The sequence below is a fragment of the Gavia stellata genome, chromosome 8 (genome assembly GCF_030936135.1).
Source record: "Gavia stellata isolate bGavSte3 chromosome 8, bGavSte3.hap2, whole genome shotgun sequence".
Taxonomy (NCBI): Eukaryota; Metazoa; Chordata; class Aves; order Gaviiformes; family Gaviidae; genus Gavia; species Gavia stellata.
Genome location: NC_082601.1, coordinates 5994918 through 6009919, shown reverse-complemented (window position 1 = coordinate 6009919; position 15002 = coordinate 5994918). Strand labels below are relative to the sequence as shown.

Sequence of the window (15002 nt, the reverse complement as noted above, 5' to 3'; positions counted from 1 at the left end):
AACAATGCTCATGAATGATGAAAGGGATGCTTGGAGGGCAGCCCTGTGCCCAAGCCCAGCACCAGGATTGTGCTCTCTCCATCAGAAGCAAAAAGGGACATTATGAATGGTCCTTGTACTGATCTTCTGCACAAGTATGCATTCTACCTTGCTTATATATGAATTCATTCTCCCTCTGAGCAATCTCCCATTTTTCCTGCTTTGGTGACTTGTCCCTGACAAACCATGCTGAAAACTGCAGGAGAAATTCTCGTTCATTAAAAAAAAAAAAAAAAAAAAAAAAAAATCAGTGGGAGTTTTCCAATTTCAGGCTCAATATTCAGAAGTGTAGAAAGTGTATTGCATAATATTTTCTTTCAACAATACCAGATGCATTTCCAGTATAAATAATTTGTGGGACATTTATTTACTGACATTTCAGATGACCAAACTTTGTTATATCTTGATCTTATATTTTGCATAATTTGGTATCTAAGCAAAGGTTAAGGACCACACCTGACCCCTTCCCTTTATAAAGCTGTCAGCAGTGTTTCTTCTTAAGTTAGAATCCTGGGGTTGAATACGAAACTTAAGCTGAATTGTTATGACACAACTGCAACTAAACAGTAGCAAAGCTAGTCTGGTTTAGGACAGTACAAAAAGTTTGCAGAAAGGGAAAGAGCACATAGCTAAATCTATACCAAAATATAAATTCATGATAACTTAAACCCCAAATACATCATTTCATCCTGCACTTTATCTTCCTAAATTTGAGCTCCAACCTCCAACAAACACTTGCCGTGAATGCAGAATTTTTCTCTGTCACACAACCTATGGACAGTTTTGGACAGGTAATTCACAACAGCCTGTTCCTGCGGCCTGGACACAGGAAGCACGGCTAAAAGGCCAGAGACAACAGCTTCAAGGACCAAACCTTAATGCACATGGGTAGAGAAGGAACCATTCATCACCTAAACTGTTTCAAAGCCCATCCTGTTTCTTAGACTGGAGACAGTGGCTTGCCCATATAGAGCAAATTTAAAGATCAGGGTTCTTGACATGGTAGATTAGGCTCTTCTTCCATGCATTTTGCCTGCTGCGTAATTCGATCATTAACAGTCTTTGTGCCAGTTCCAGATAAAAACATCCTTAATGGCTTTTGAAGGCAGCATTTTTTCTCCTGAAATTAAAACCTTTTCAGGTTATTTTTTTTTAATGTCAAAAAATTTCTTGCTGCCAGTACTAGTAATATATTAATTATTTAACTTAAATAAATGCATCTGTTAACATGCTTAATTAATATACAAAGCTCTTTATTTGATGTTATTTGTATTTAAGATTTCCTGTTTTCCCTTAAGTATTTATTATCCAAGGCATGATTCTTCTAATCTTGGATATACTCTGGGACTGAAGTACTATTTTATATCAGCATTTCTCAGCTGCTTTTATCATTAACAGATATATTACAAACCATTTTAATGAGCTGTTTAGTATTCATCTATTAGACTTTCCCTCATTTTATATGGAAATAATACTATAAAAATTCTAAGAATACTAGTTTTATGTGTAGGATAATGATGAGATTCAAAGCAAATAAGAAGGAGGAAATCTGTGGTGGCAGTGAAAGTGAAATGGATTAGTACATCATCAATGTGCTTTACATTGGTATAAAATTATTAAGCATGTAATTAAGTAGGATCAATTGCACTGTTTGTTTTTGGGGTACTGTTTTAGCTATTTTAGATGTTTCATCTTTAAGAATTTAATTTCACACTTTAATGATCTTGTTGTAATTCCCTCCTCCTGCTATGAAGTCACATAGTCAGGATACGCCTGAAATCCACTACATATCAAGAAGTGACTAGGGTGGAAGGCCAGGCCAAAGTCACTGCAAAGGAAGAGAAGAACAAAGCAAATTAAATAATTTTGTAAATACAAAAATAGTTCAGTTCAACTGACCTTATTCATCAGATGCATTCAAATCCCCAGGATTGTTAGCAGAGAAGAAATTATACAGTTCCTTGCAGCAACTGCAGTTTTGACCTGGCTGACCTCAGAGGCATCTCCAGTGCAGCCAAAGTGAAATGAGATTTGGCGTTATAGAAGCCTAATGAGTAAAACCGTGAGCCTTCAGTACACTTACATCTGCGTGCAGGTCGCAGAAATAAATAAAAACTAAAAACCTAGCATTGGGTACGGTGGAGAAAGAGAAGACTATTCTCTATCTTGGATAGAGAACTTACTGCTGCATTACTGAATGAAAACCCAACTGTGAAAATAAGTCTGCTATTAAACTGAATTGTCTAATTTTGAGCAGGGAATTACAAATCAAGGAAACAACGCATTTGTTATTATGGAAAATCCAATGTCTGAGTAGGTTCCCTTATTAATTTTATAAGCTGGACGAAGTGCACACTGCCCCCGTGGTCCCAGCTCACTGCATGTTCTCCTGCACGTGACTTCCCAGGGGCTGAAAGCAGAGCTATGGCCACGAGCAACACTCTGGATTGAAGGGGGAGAGGCGCTTGGAGACAAATGCATTGAAAGGCAAGACAACAACAAGTGCTATTTAATTTACTGAAAATAGAGTCAGAGAAGATAGATTTCAGTACTTTATTTTGTTATCGTACCAAACAATTATAATACTATATATCGTCCCTCTTAATAGTAGAGCAGATAGCTATTATTTATACTATCCATTATTTGTACCTGGTTTTTGTAGTTGAACTTATCAGTGGCTTTAGGTTATGGAGCATGCTTGTAAACTAAATTACCTCTTGCAACAAGAAGCTAGAAAACCAAAGATGGCAGCACATTAGAGATGTACCTTAGACAACTTTAGATTAAATAGTTTAAAAAATTACCTAAAATATCAAATAGCCTGGTACAGAATTAGAGCAGAAAAAGTCAGAATGAGTTAGAAAATGCCATCTCAATATTCTCTACAGCCTGAGCATAAAGTCAGCAAGAGACACTCTTTGTAGCCTTGGCATACTTATGAGTCCTTAAGAAGTGGAACAAAGAGAAGAAACACTTTAGAGGTAATTTTATTTTAAGATGAAGAAAAAAAATTATATTTTTCCACCTCAATTTTGTTTCAACACGTAAATAATGAAAAATAAGCTTACCACATCTTTACTTTGGAGTAACTCATGTTATTGCAAATACACCATTAACAGCTATACCTTCTAAGAAGCTGTGCCTTTAACGAGGTTATAAATGTCAGATGGTAAAAGTTAACTGAGCATTCTCCATGAGGAAATATATATACAAACTTGGGTCCAATCCTATAAACACCTGTAGTGATGAGTAGAACTAACTCAAAATTATTTCATATTGGGCATATCCAAGTTTTGCATACAACTTAAGACCTATTTCTGAGGGCACAGCTCACAGTCCTACAAAGTAGGTGCACGTGGCTGTTGATGCATCTTTGAATAATGTAAGATGAAGGCGTTAAGCAATGCAGACTTTAAAACGTTTCATGAAACATTTTAAAGTCAGAAGTACTAGGGCTTGAGTAAGAGCTGCTAAAACATGGACTGTCTGGATTAGACCTGTACATCCATAAGTTAACATAAGGAACTAAACCCTGAAGGATACTTTTTGAAATGAAATCTTTTCCATCATTTCCTTTTCTGCTTTATTAAAAGGCTAAAATGTAGAACAGTTGAATCCAGACTGCTGGCTACAGCGAGTTACACTCTTTTGTCATAGTTATGCATTATTCTTTGTGAGCAAAGGTTTTTGTCTTGCATTATTTCCTCGTCCATAGCAAAGTGCCCTCTTTGCTGACTAAAACTACTGTGCATTTTATCACTAATAACACATCTAAATTCTTATTTTAAATCACAGCCCTATTTTCAAAAAGAGCAATTTTACTTTTCTTCCAGAAAGCCATCTGCTTGCTAACGAGAGTTGTTTTCATCAGTAATTTTGAGAAGAAAAATGGCTATTGCACTTTAGCACTTTTTAAGTGACAAATAAAGGATGCCATCCAGCCCACTATTTAAATACAATACATTTCTCCCAGTACAGGATCTACAGACCAGATATATCATTATAATTATAAACAATTGTAATGAGTCTCAGTGCAATTGGGACCCACAGTGAAGTAGCATCACCTCAGATAAAAATCTTCCAACAATAAATTTCATACATAAGATTGCTGTAATTTATAAATCCCTGCATTATCAAAAATTACCTTTTTATACCAGCAAAGCCAAAAAGGATTTTGATGATGCTATGTACTTACGGTTTTTTCTAAATATGTTTTTAAATTTTATCAATTCCTAATCAATAGATAATGCTGTGATACAGTAATTTCTCTACCTCCGTTTTACCAAAGCTATTGCTGCTAAAGAGTGCAATGACAGCCTAGCAACCAACTCTCTCACAATCATCTTGATATTTGGCTAAATTATCCTGCTTAAGGTACATTCCTCATTTCCAAAAATACTCTCTTTTCCTGATGCTGACTACTGAACAGCAGCAGCATGACGAGATAGCAAGAGACAAAGGACTGTTAACAGGAAGATAAAAACTAAGACAGAAAATGAAGGAATAAGAATTAGGACGTCAGTGAAGAGAAAAGGATGAGACCTATGAGAGAGGAAAAGGAATCTGTTTAGGATGATGACAGGGGAAAAATAAAGGAACTCAGAGGAAGAAAAATAGTTTTCATAGTAATTTTAGTAGTTTTGTCAGCATAACTAAAAAAGAAGCAAGAAAAGTGGGAAAACAATGAATAAAGCAACAGTGAGGATTAGGGCTAAACAAAATAATTGTGGGAAAATGCAGAGCTGAAGTGAAAGGACAACTCAAATAGAGAAGGCTCTGAAAGAGTTGCAAGGACATAAATATGAAAGAGGAGAAAAGAAAATAAGTAATAAAATTGTTAAGCTGTAAAAGAGAATGCAAACTAAATGGATTCCAAATAAATGTGTGTGGCAATAGGGACAAAAATGTCATAAAAAAAAAGTTCAAATCAGTACACATAAACCTAAATAAAGTACATATCAACTGAATAAAAAGCTTCTAAAAACCAAACAAAAAAACATGCTGCAACCTCACATCCCTCCCCTCTGTCACTTGCCTATATGATCAGTTACTTCCCCACTTTTTCAGGCAGACAGGCATTTTTTGCCCCAGTGTATCTTGGAGACTCCATGGTGTAGTTTCTTTCAACCACAGTGCTGTTGTTTAGCCCCTGACTGGGGTCTCCTGCCTTGACAGTGCAGGAGACACATCCCTCCTGTGAAACCAGGGAGGACTGCATCTGTACCTGGAAGACGCCCCATGGCCAAACTATGATTAACTCTGAAACACCCGTCTTACTTGTGGCCAAATACTGTCAAGAAGGTCGATGCTGGGAACAAAAAGAAGTCATTAGGTTATGCTTAACAGTCACCACAATCTCATGAAAAAGAAACTGTGCAAAGTCTTTCCATCTCATCTCTCTCTCCACATGTGCACTTTTTGGGGGATGTAATTTATAGCTTAGCTATGAAAACAAAATTGCTTTGGGTTAAAAACTTGAAAACAAAAGTCTTGGTCAAAGTATGAATTACTTTTATAGGTTTTTCAAAAGACTGATCTTTTCATTTTCTTGTCTTATGAGTATATATCCCATTAGATCTGCTTCTGTGTAGGAAGTGCAATTTTAGCAAGCAATTAATCCATAAATGAGCTGTTTCAGAGTTTTAGGTATTGGGCATCATCCTTCAAAGGCTCTGTCCTGGCCTTGTATTATACCTACATGTTTCCACAGAACTTAAAAGACGCTCATTTTGTCAGCAATCATTTAATTGAATTCCCTGTGAACCACTTTTGGAAAACCATGCACAAGATAATCAGCCATAGACAAAAAAAAAGGTAGTATTTCTAATGACCATGTCACTGAGAGATACAATGACCTTTAAGTCCTTCAATCCTGAACTTTACTCCAAAAGCAAATATGCAGTCAGAGAGCTACAGAAATTATACCTATTTGAACCTGGACCTCTTGCCAGGGATGCCAAGTTTCTGTGCAATAACGACACCGTGATTCCCCATGTAGTTCTCATCATTCACATAGACTGGAGATCCTGTGATTTTGGCACCACCACCCCACCCTCAAATTTATAAATAAACATTTTGAAAAATTTGCCCCATGTAGAAAGGCAAAAAGAAATCTAATGCTGCATTTTATTTACTCAGATGGTCACATAAACTCTAGCACTTTCCTGAGTACAAGGGAAAATCTTGTCTAAAGATCATTTCACATCATAAACTCAAAGCATTTAAAAAACAAAGGAATTCTTTCTTAAACTTTTTGTGCACCACACAGATCTCCTGCTACACATTTCCAAGGCGTGAATCGTTTCTAGAAACCAGAAACGAGCTAGCCTTACAAAATCCTATTGGCCTGTAATAAAAGTTAATGTGACTATTTGTATTGGTAAGTTATAAATAATTGTTTACATATCTGCATATATAACACTTACACTAACTTCAGAATTATAATTAAAATCCATTGCAAAGTCTTCAACTACCTTTTAAGGCAATTATGTTTGGCTGAAACAGGATTGGGTGTATGGACTATGTAAAGGACAATGTTAAAAAACATTCAGACTGGAAACTGGAGTACAAATGTACACAGAATAGAAAATAAACTATAAAAAAAAGTTATTGAATGCTTTTAGTTTTTAAAATTATTAAAAAAAAAATTAGCTGAGGCAAGTAATTCTATTCCCTGACAAATTTCGATGTTTACCTGACTGTAGCATGTCACTTTCAAAACAATCATTTAAGAAAAAACATTTTTTATTCAAAACTGAAATTGCAGCCCCCTACAAAAGGAACGCTGCTGGAAGCCAAGCCCCTGTTGCTAACCCTTTACAGATAAGGCAGCAGTGCCCAACAAGTCGTCAGAAATGAGACTCACTCTATTCCTGATACATCGGACAGACTCACACCTTGTTCTTGCAAGGTCCTTGTGTTCAGTACGGTGTAAATTTTAGCTCCCACAGCGTTAACTGGATGACAGGGTATATGATACATACAATAGGTGTTCAGCATACCATGGCATTCCTCAAGCACTTTGTTATCTATCCTTTCAAACGTTCCCTCTTGTGGATCTGATCTTCGTACCCTACTCCAAGGGCACAAGCTTAGTCATTCCATAGTTCAGATGGCAGAATGCAATGCAGCTCCAAGCCATATAACCTTCCGCACAAAAGATGGGTGGGACCCATCAGCTCGTGTGCAGCGTTATACCAGCATTCAGTGTTATGCCAGCACATTTGCTTGGCTTTCATTCGTTCCAAGTTTAGGTCTGTATATAGGCTGTATAGACACAGCCCACATAATACTGGGATCAGCTAGAGATAGTCCTGTGGTGGGCTGACTGTGGCCAGTTGCCAGACACCCACCCAGCTGCTCACTCGCTCCCCCTCCTCAACAGCACGTGGGAGAAAGTAAGATGGCAAAGTGCATCAGTGGAGATAAAGACAAGGGGATCACTCACCAGCTACCGTCACAGGCTGGGAAGATAATTTAATTCAGAGCTGGACCGCAGTCCCTGTCAGGAGAACCTGCTCCAGCGTGGGCTCCTCTCCACAGGCCAGAGTTTCTTCACGAAACATCTCCCTGCTCCTCCATGGTCTCCCCAGGGGCTGCAGGAGAATCTCTCCTCCGGCGCCCACAGCACCTCCACCCCCTCCTCTGACCCGGGTGTTCACAGGGCCGTTTCTTTCCTCACTCCTCACTGCCGGGCAGCGCTTTGCCCTTTCTTAAATACACTTTCCCAGAGGTGCCACCGGTGTCTCTGACTGGCCCAGCTGTGCCCTGCCCTGGGGCCATTACGGAACTGGCTGGAACCGGCTGTGTCCGGCACGGGGCAGCCCCGGCCTCCCCTGAGGGAGGCCCCACAGCCCTGGCTGCCAACGCCCGGGGACACCCGCTGCAAGTCCCAATGGTGTTAGGAAGAAGCGTCACGTATCAGGGGCCACAGCCATAGGTTTAATCACACAAGTATTCAAAGGCACTCACACAAAATGAACGAACTAGTTTTATTCAGAGAAGGACAACGCACATATTCCAGTAATCTGACAATGAATTACGTCTCAGAAGTAGTATTACCGTCCGTTGGGAAATCATAAAAAGGAATTGCCTCTATATGTTCTCCAGGGCCTCAATACCATTGCTTATATGCTGGCTGTGACAGAAAGTAAGTGCAAAACCATACAGGTTATTCCCTGGCCCAAGATGGGTGCTCCCCTGCACCCAAGGATGGGGCGGTCCAGAGGGAAAAGGAGCAGAGTTAGTGGGGAGAAAGGTGGGAACATCCCCAAAGTACGAACCCCTCAGGACGGCAACTGGCCCTCATCAACACCCCAGTGAAACAACTTGAACACCTCCAGAACGACTGCAATGCAGGATTTGTCTCAGTGGGGTGCTTCTCTATAACCTTTCCAAAAGGCTTAGAGGGTACGTGCACCATCGACATTCATCCTTTCCAGACTGTTTGCTCTAATATTCGGTTAACTACCAGAACATCAGCAATCCCATCACACCAGCAAAACGACCTTTCCTGGAGGGGCCGAGCACGGCAGTTTTCCCAAACGATGGAGTAAGGAGAAAGCAGAGGTCAGAAGCTGAAACCCAGGTAGCAGTCACGCAGATGTTCACCAAGGAGTAAAGGGGGCAGGCAACGGCAAACTATCTGAACAGGATCAAGCACAGCAGACCTGAGAGGCTGTATGCCGAAAAACAGGATGGCAAAAACACTGGCCATAATAAATACATCTTTATACATCTTTTCTTTACCAGCGGCTACCAACCACAGTAGCTTTGCCAGGGTAAACTGCAAGGACACCCTCGGTGGGAAGCGTGTTTTCTTTCAGGTCTGTAAAAATGGTATTGGGAAAGTTAATCCTACTTCAAAACATTCATCTTGTTCTGTCAGAAGCACTTCTTTTCACCAGCTAACATAAAAGCATTGCAATACTGTATTGCTGCATTAAGCATTTAACTTAATTTTATGTAAACTAGCAGCAGTTTCATAAAATTTGTTGACATTTGTCATCTGGTTGTGGTTCATTTCCTACAAGAGCTTTAGAAGTTAAGTTTTACGCTACTGATATGAAAGATCCTAATTCAGAGAGAAAAAGGGAGTATACATTCATCACCTCACAGCAGTTTAAATTAGTATGATCAGTAACACGGTCAAGTATCTTGCTGAAGAATAGGTGTAAGCGGGTATTTTAGGTAGCAGACTCCTTGTTCAATAGTAACTGCATACAGCAAAATTATAAAGAGTGAAAACACAAGACCACATTTTTCCCTCATGTCCATCGTTTTCTTCATTTATCTTCAATAGCCTCACGGCAGCTCATCTTCAATGTATGCAAGTTATTTATTGATATGGGATTTTCCAAAGCTACTTAACAGTAGTTTGGGAACCTGGCTTCTATTGAATTTCAATGAATCCACTCATAAAAGAATTAGGAGCTTTAGGAAAATTTATCTTTATTGTTTCATACCACAGGAGCAACATGACATCCAATTATCTTATTCTTTGCTGGTAAAAGAACTACAATTGAGGTATCCAATTAACAATTTTTAAGCTTGTGAAACAAGTCTCACATAATTAGCATCCAGAGAATGAAAGAAGCTATTTTAACAAACAAAGTGAGACTCGAGCTTTTAAACAAGTTTTTTTTGGTTGCTGCCTTTCTTTTGCTCCTCCAACTTCAGTTTAATCATGATTATAGAAGATGATATTCCCTCAAAATCCCAGAGAAACATTATTATCAGAGATAATTTCAACATGTTATGATAAGCCTACATCTACTCAAACATCTAGAGACAGGGACCATTCAAATTTGATGATTTGCTAATGGAAACTGGGGTTCTTTCAATACAGGACCAGTCAGCAACAAATAAATTGTGTGTGTGGCATGTATTCAAACAACCATTTGGATACCATTTAAGAAAGCTCACATACAAGAACAACAGTGCCAGGATAACAAAGAAAGTGCAGTTGCAGACAATACAAGAGACAGAATTGCAGTCTGGCAGTGCAGAGTGAACTGTTTTCAGAATTTTGATGCTTTCATGTCTTGGCAGCAGGAGATCTCATATTGTACTGTGGTTTTTTACCCCTCTCGTAAGATATTCATGATATTTAAACAATACTTAGGGTCATAGATGGTTCTAATGGGTAACTGTGCCATAGCAAAGCACTGCTGCCTGCAGCGTGCCACAGAAGGATAGGGGAAGAGCTCAGGGTATACTTGTGGCAGACCTCAAGTCTCACTTCACAGGGCAAGTATCAGGCGGTATGATAGCATCTTCCTCTACTTCATGGCTAAGAGACAATAAATGAGCCCTTTCTGGAACCGCTGCTGAACCAAGCATTACAAAACCCAAACACAATCAATGTGTACAGTTCCAGAAAGAAGATACAGAAAATAAGCAATTTCTTTTCCTGCTCCTTTGTTTCACCTTGCCTTAGCACAATGTATTCTGACAGAGAAGAGTTTGTGAACTGAGATTAGAAAACAATACGCAAGCCAATACAAACCCTGAAGCTGCAAACACAAAAAAAAAATCCTTAAGTAATAAATGGAGTCATTTGCCAATATACTTTTTGCGTCTCAATCCTTTTAGTAGGAGGTTGAGGAGGAAACCGGGCCGTAGTACATCAAATCAAGTATCAATGGCTTCTGAAATCTAGACATTCCTTAGGCAACTGCATGGCTTATTTAGAGATTAATGTGTTATTCAGAGGTACAACTGTGGAACGCAACACACACTGGTACCCCAAAATGACAATCTTTTACACTGGATCTTTGAGATACAATTAGTGACCTTCCGTACTTAAGCCCCTATAAAAATTGCTAAGAAAGGCAAATGCTTACAGCTTAAGACCAATACTAGTGGCAAGAATGGTAAAATTAGCAAAAATACCAAAACAAAACACCAAAAAAACCCCAAGAAAAACAGTATTAAACAGATGTTTCCAACTACTGAGTGCCTAAAGCAGGCAATAGTGAACAGGCACTAGGTGATACAAAAGGTTGTCACTATTTCTGTTTTTTAAACTCTATGAGTTTTAACAGCATGTTTGACTTTTGTAATTGTCCCACCAAACTAGTCTGGCAGATGAGTCTACAGACAGCAATTTTTTTTTTTTTTTTTTTTTTTTTCTCTTCTTCTTTTTACAGTAAGGAAGTCTTCTAAACATTTGCATCAACCCCCGGACCAACAGCTATCTGAAAAAGTCAAACTTATCTGACCAGATTCTGGGGCATCTGATAGAATTCTATTGATTTCAAGCAAGCTTGCTGATTTAGCCTACTGAAGAACCTAGCATCATCCGATTAGGTTAAGTAAATTGATTTTTGAATCCTGACTATTTGCAAAAACCTTACGAGCAGCCTAGAGACTTACCACCCAAGAAAGGATAGAAACTACTTGGTCACAAGCTTTATTAATACATTTTTTTTTAAAATCAATTTTCTCACAAACAACTCACAGAAAAGCAACAAAATTTGTTCACTAAATTATTTATTACGAATTACTGAGCCAGGTTCTTTGGTACTATAAAAAGCAGCAGCTCCAGTGAGAACAGTAAGAATTACAGCTGCTAAGAAACAGAAGAGAACACAGGTATAGGTGCTGTAGGAATTCACTTCAGGTTTTACAAAGCTATTTGGGAGACCATTTGGTGGAAGATGGGAATTAGAAGGGGAACATGCTGGTGATGGAAACTGTCTGTCGACTCAAAAGAACACAGGCAGTGACAGGACACCTCCATCACATTCGTTGAAAACCCATGGAAGCTGTGCCTGCCTAAAGCCCCACCCAACCTTCGCCAATGCAAAGACTGAACTCAACGACAACAAAGAATGCCACCTTTTTCTCCTTTCTGTCCAATCCTAGATCTCTTTACTAACACTAATAAAGGGACTAGATTGGATGATTTCAGGTGGATTCCTGAGGAAATTAGTTTATACAGTCATATCATATGTGTTTGCACAGCCCAATAACTTTCAGGTGCTATTGCAAAACCTAGTTAAAATGGCACCAGGAGAGAGGCCAAAAGGTACTTAGTTCCTAAAAGTTTTCTGCAAATAGATGGTTGAGTGATGAGACTAATAAGACTTTTCATATTCTCACCATGGGAAAAGCTGCAGCATGAGAATTTCTCTCCTTTTAGACACCTTGAAATCCCCACAGGAGATAAGTTAAGAACTTCCACTTGCAGGAAAAGCTTTGATCAATGCTTGTATGTTATTAGAACCCAGAAAACCCTATTACTAGGCACAAATCCACAGAAAAATCAATCAAACCTCATTTGTTTATGGCTATAGGAACAACTAGCAATATCTGCCAGGCTACACCAAATAATTCACTGTACATAAGTCAGCAAAGAGCTGACAAACACAGGCTGCATTCATCTATAAACAAACAGACACGTGACTTGGTGCACTAAAACTGGAAGGTGCTGTGTTCCTCGCATTAACACCAGAGTCCTCAAATATTTCATAAGAATATTTTTAAGGTAGTTTATAACTCCTTACATATACCGTGATGCAAAGCAAGGAAAATTCAGGAACGCTGTATTCACCTCTAATGAGAAACAACTTACTTGACTAAGCTAGAGCACATACACATATTTCAAAAAATACTACATTTGACATTAAATTACGCTGGCTAAATGAATACAGAACCATCAAGACCAAAACATAATTGTGAGCAAACATGTAAGCAAGTTTCACCCAGCACCCCAGCTCTGTCACTTAGTTTTCACGCAGAGGCCTGGGCTGAGTTGAACAGAAAGGATGAGACAGGGCACCAGACCCGACATGATTAACATCTCTGGCCGTACAGTCAGGTCTTGCCCAGGCAGCTCATTAACCAGCAGCTCGTCAGAAAAGGGCTGCATAACCTGTACATGCATAAGGGCTCAAACATCTCCCTGCTCTACAACCAGAAAAGCAATGATGCTAACTCCTACCTTTTACTTAAGACAGCCTAAGTAACACAGCCTACAGAACCTCTTGGCATTTGCAAAGGGGGTGTTTCCAAGAGGACCAGGCTGGCTGATGTCAGGAAGAATGTAGGCTTGCTTTCCCACCCCGTCCCCCTTTCTTCAAGTCATCAATAAACTTCAAAGATTATGTTTCTAATATGCCATGCCTTTGAATGGCATTACTGAACACAGATCATATGGTCCGGTACAATAAACATGCAAAGTTCCTGAGAGGAAAATGTATAGGCATCCAGCAAGCTGCTAGATATGGAACTACGTGCTAAATATCAGGAGGCAAACGAAAAAACTCTGTGTGTGTCCGTTTTTGTGCTCTTATCACAATACTCATCAGTTAGAAGAAAAACTTTTAACTGCAGATACTAACACTATGCTTGAAAATATTATATTAGAGACGACAGTAATCAATCATCAATGCAGTAATAAAATCTTAACTGTACCTGATGCTTCCAACTACAGCATTTTGTTTTTGAGAATCCCAAAGTGTTTCAAAGGCGCTTAATCAAAGCACCCTCACCACAGCCCCGGAGACAATTTTCCGATCTGTTACAGAGAACAAATGCTGGAGCAGGAAGGTTGCAATCATCTGTGCAATGTTTGCCCAGACAGAAGTGGTTTCCAGACATCTTGACTTTCTGTCCCCCATTTTAAAGATTAGACTCCTAAATACTGTCTGATGTTTGATTTTTTTTTCTTTTAGCACTAAACCACATTTCTAGCCTTCCTGATAGTCAGTATTGCTTTGATACAAAATACACAGTTCTTCTCTCACATTAAGTGATTATCTTGGGGATAAAATCAGGAAATTCCCTCATTTTCCTCAGAACGCAGGAAACAAGGGAACATTAAGATTTAATATCACCTCATCAGTAGTCTACAAGGCTGATAAGAAAAAAGTCTGTAAGGTTGCTACTCTGGTCTTCATAAGCTTTTAGCCACATTAAAAAAAAAACCCAAGGTCTTTACTATAATTAAACATGGTTTATTAAAGCTTTCCCTCATTTTCCTTTCTTTGCTTCTTTCTCCCTCATAGATTTTACATTTTCTTTCATTCCTCCCTTTGATGTTTGCATGCTTCTCATACTTTCACTGAAAACATTGAGCACTATTCATTTCCACCCCACCTCCCCCCGTTTTAGAGGAATACATTTTTCCTGTGTCTGACTTTGTCTCTGCCCTCTACAGCTCATCTACAGCTCAGAGAGAGCATAGTGAACATATGCTCTGGCGACAGCGTTCATTACAAAGTGGCACGTGAACAAAACACCTTCCATCTCTTCCATTTCTTTTGTCTCTCACCTACACAGTGAATGTAAGCTGTTCCCCTTGATATGAAGATTTATTCAGGTTTTATAAAAAAAATTGAATCCGTTCTTTCATTGTATAGTAAGTGCAACTATAAATCTTACCATTAAAAGGAAGAGAAAATAAGAGTGGCTCCTTCTTTACTTACATGTGTCTAAAGACTCATCTGAATCATCAGGACAATCAGGCTCTCCATCACACAGCCAGTGTTGGGAGACACAAGTCACGCCATCACGACACAGAAACTCTCCTACGTCACATAACTGATGTTCTTCTGAAAACGAGAATGTTTTAGAATGCAATGATTAAAAATGAAGGAAAATAAAGTGGCACAATGAAAATGAAAAGTGAAAATAAAGTGATTCTGAAATCAGAAATCGAAGCAAACAATACAAACAATGTGAAGTAATAAATTAATGAGATCTCTAATGGAAATGCCCTTACTTAGGCTGCAGAGCCCTAACATCCAGCTGCAGTGTTGCAGTGGGAGCATCCCATAACCATTCCAACCAGACATGAACAGCATTAGCATAAACTACCTCTGTGAAATAGAAATTTAAGGAATTCTATTTTTCTCTAACTATTTCATCATGAAGTAAATTCGTTCACTAGATAGAAATCAACAAGCTTTGATTTCATATTATCAGCAGGGAGGTACCCCATTCTCCTCCGCTGCCCC

The 15002-nt window shown here is 38.9% G+C and overlaps 1 protein-coding gene across 1 annotated transcript in view; it reads right to left on the bottom strand.

Moving 5' to 3' along the window:
- Window positions 1–14586, bottom strand: part of LRP1B (LDL receptor related protein 1B) — a 587356-nt gene extending 572770 nt beyond the window's left edge. The window contains exon 1 of the mRNA XM_059820081.1: window positions 14472–14586. The gene's annotated coding sequence lies outside the window, so the exon portion shown is untranslated. The remainder of the gene's footprint in view (window positions 1–14471) is intronic.
- Between the last annotated feature and the right edge of the window lie 416 nt (window positions 14587–15002).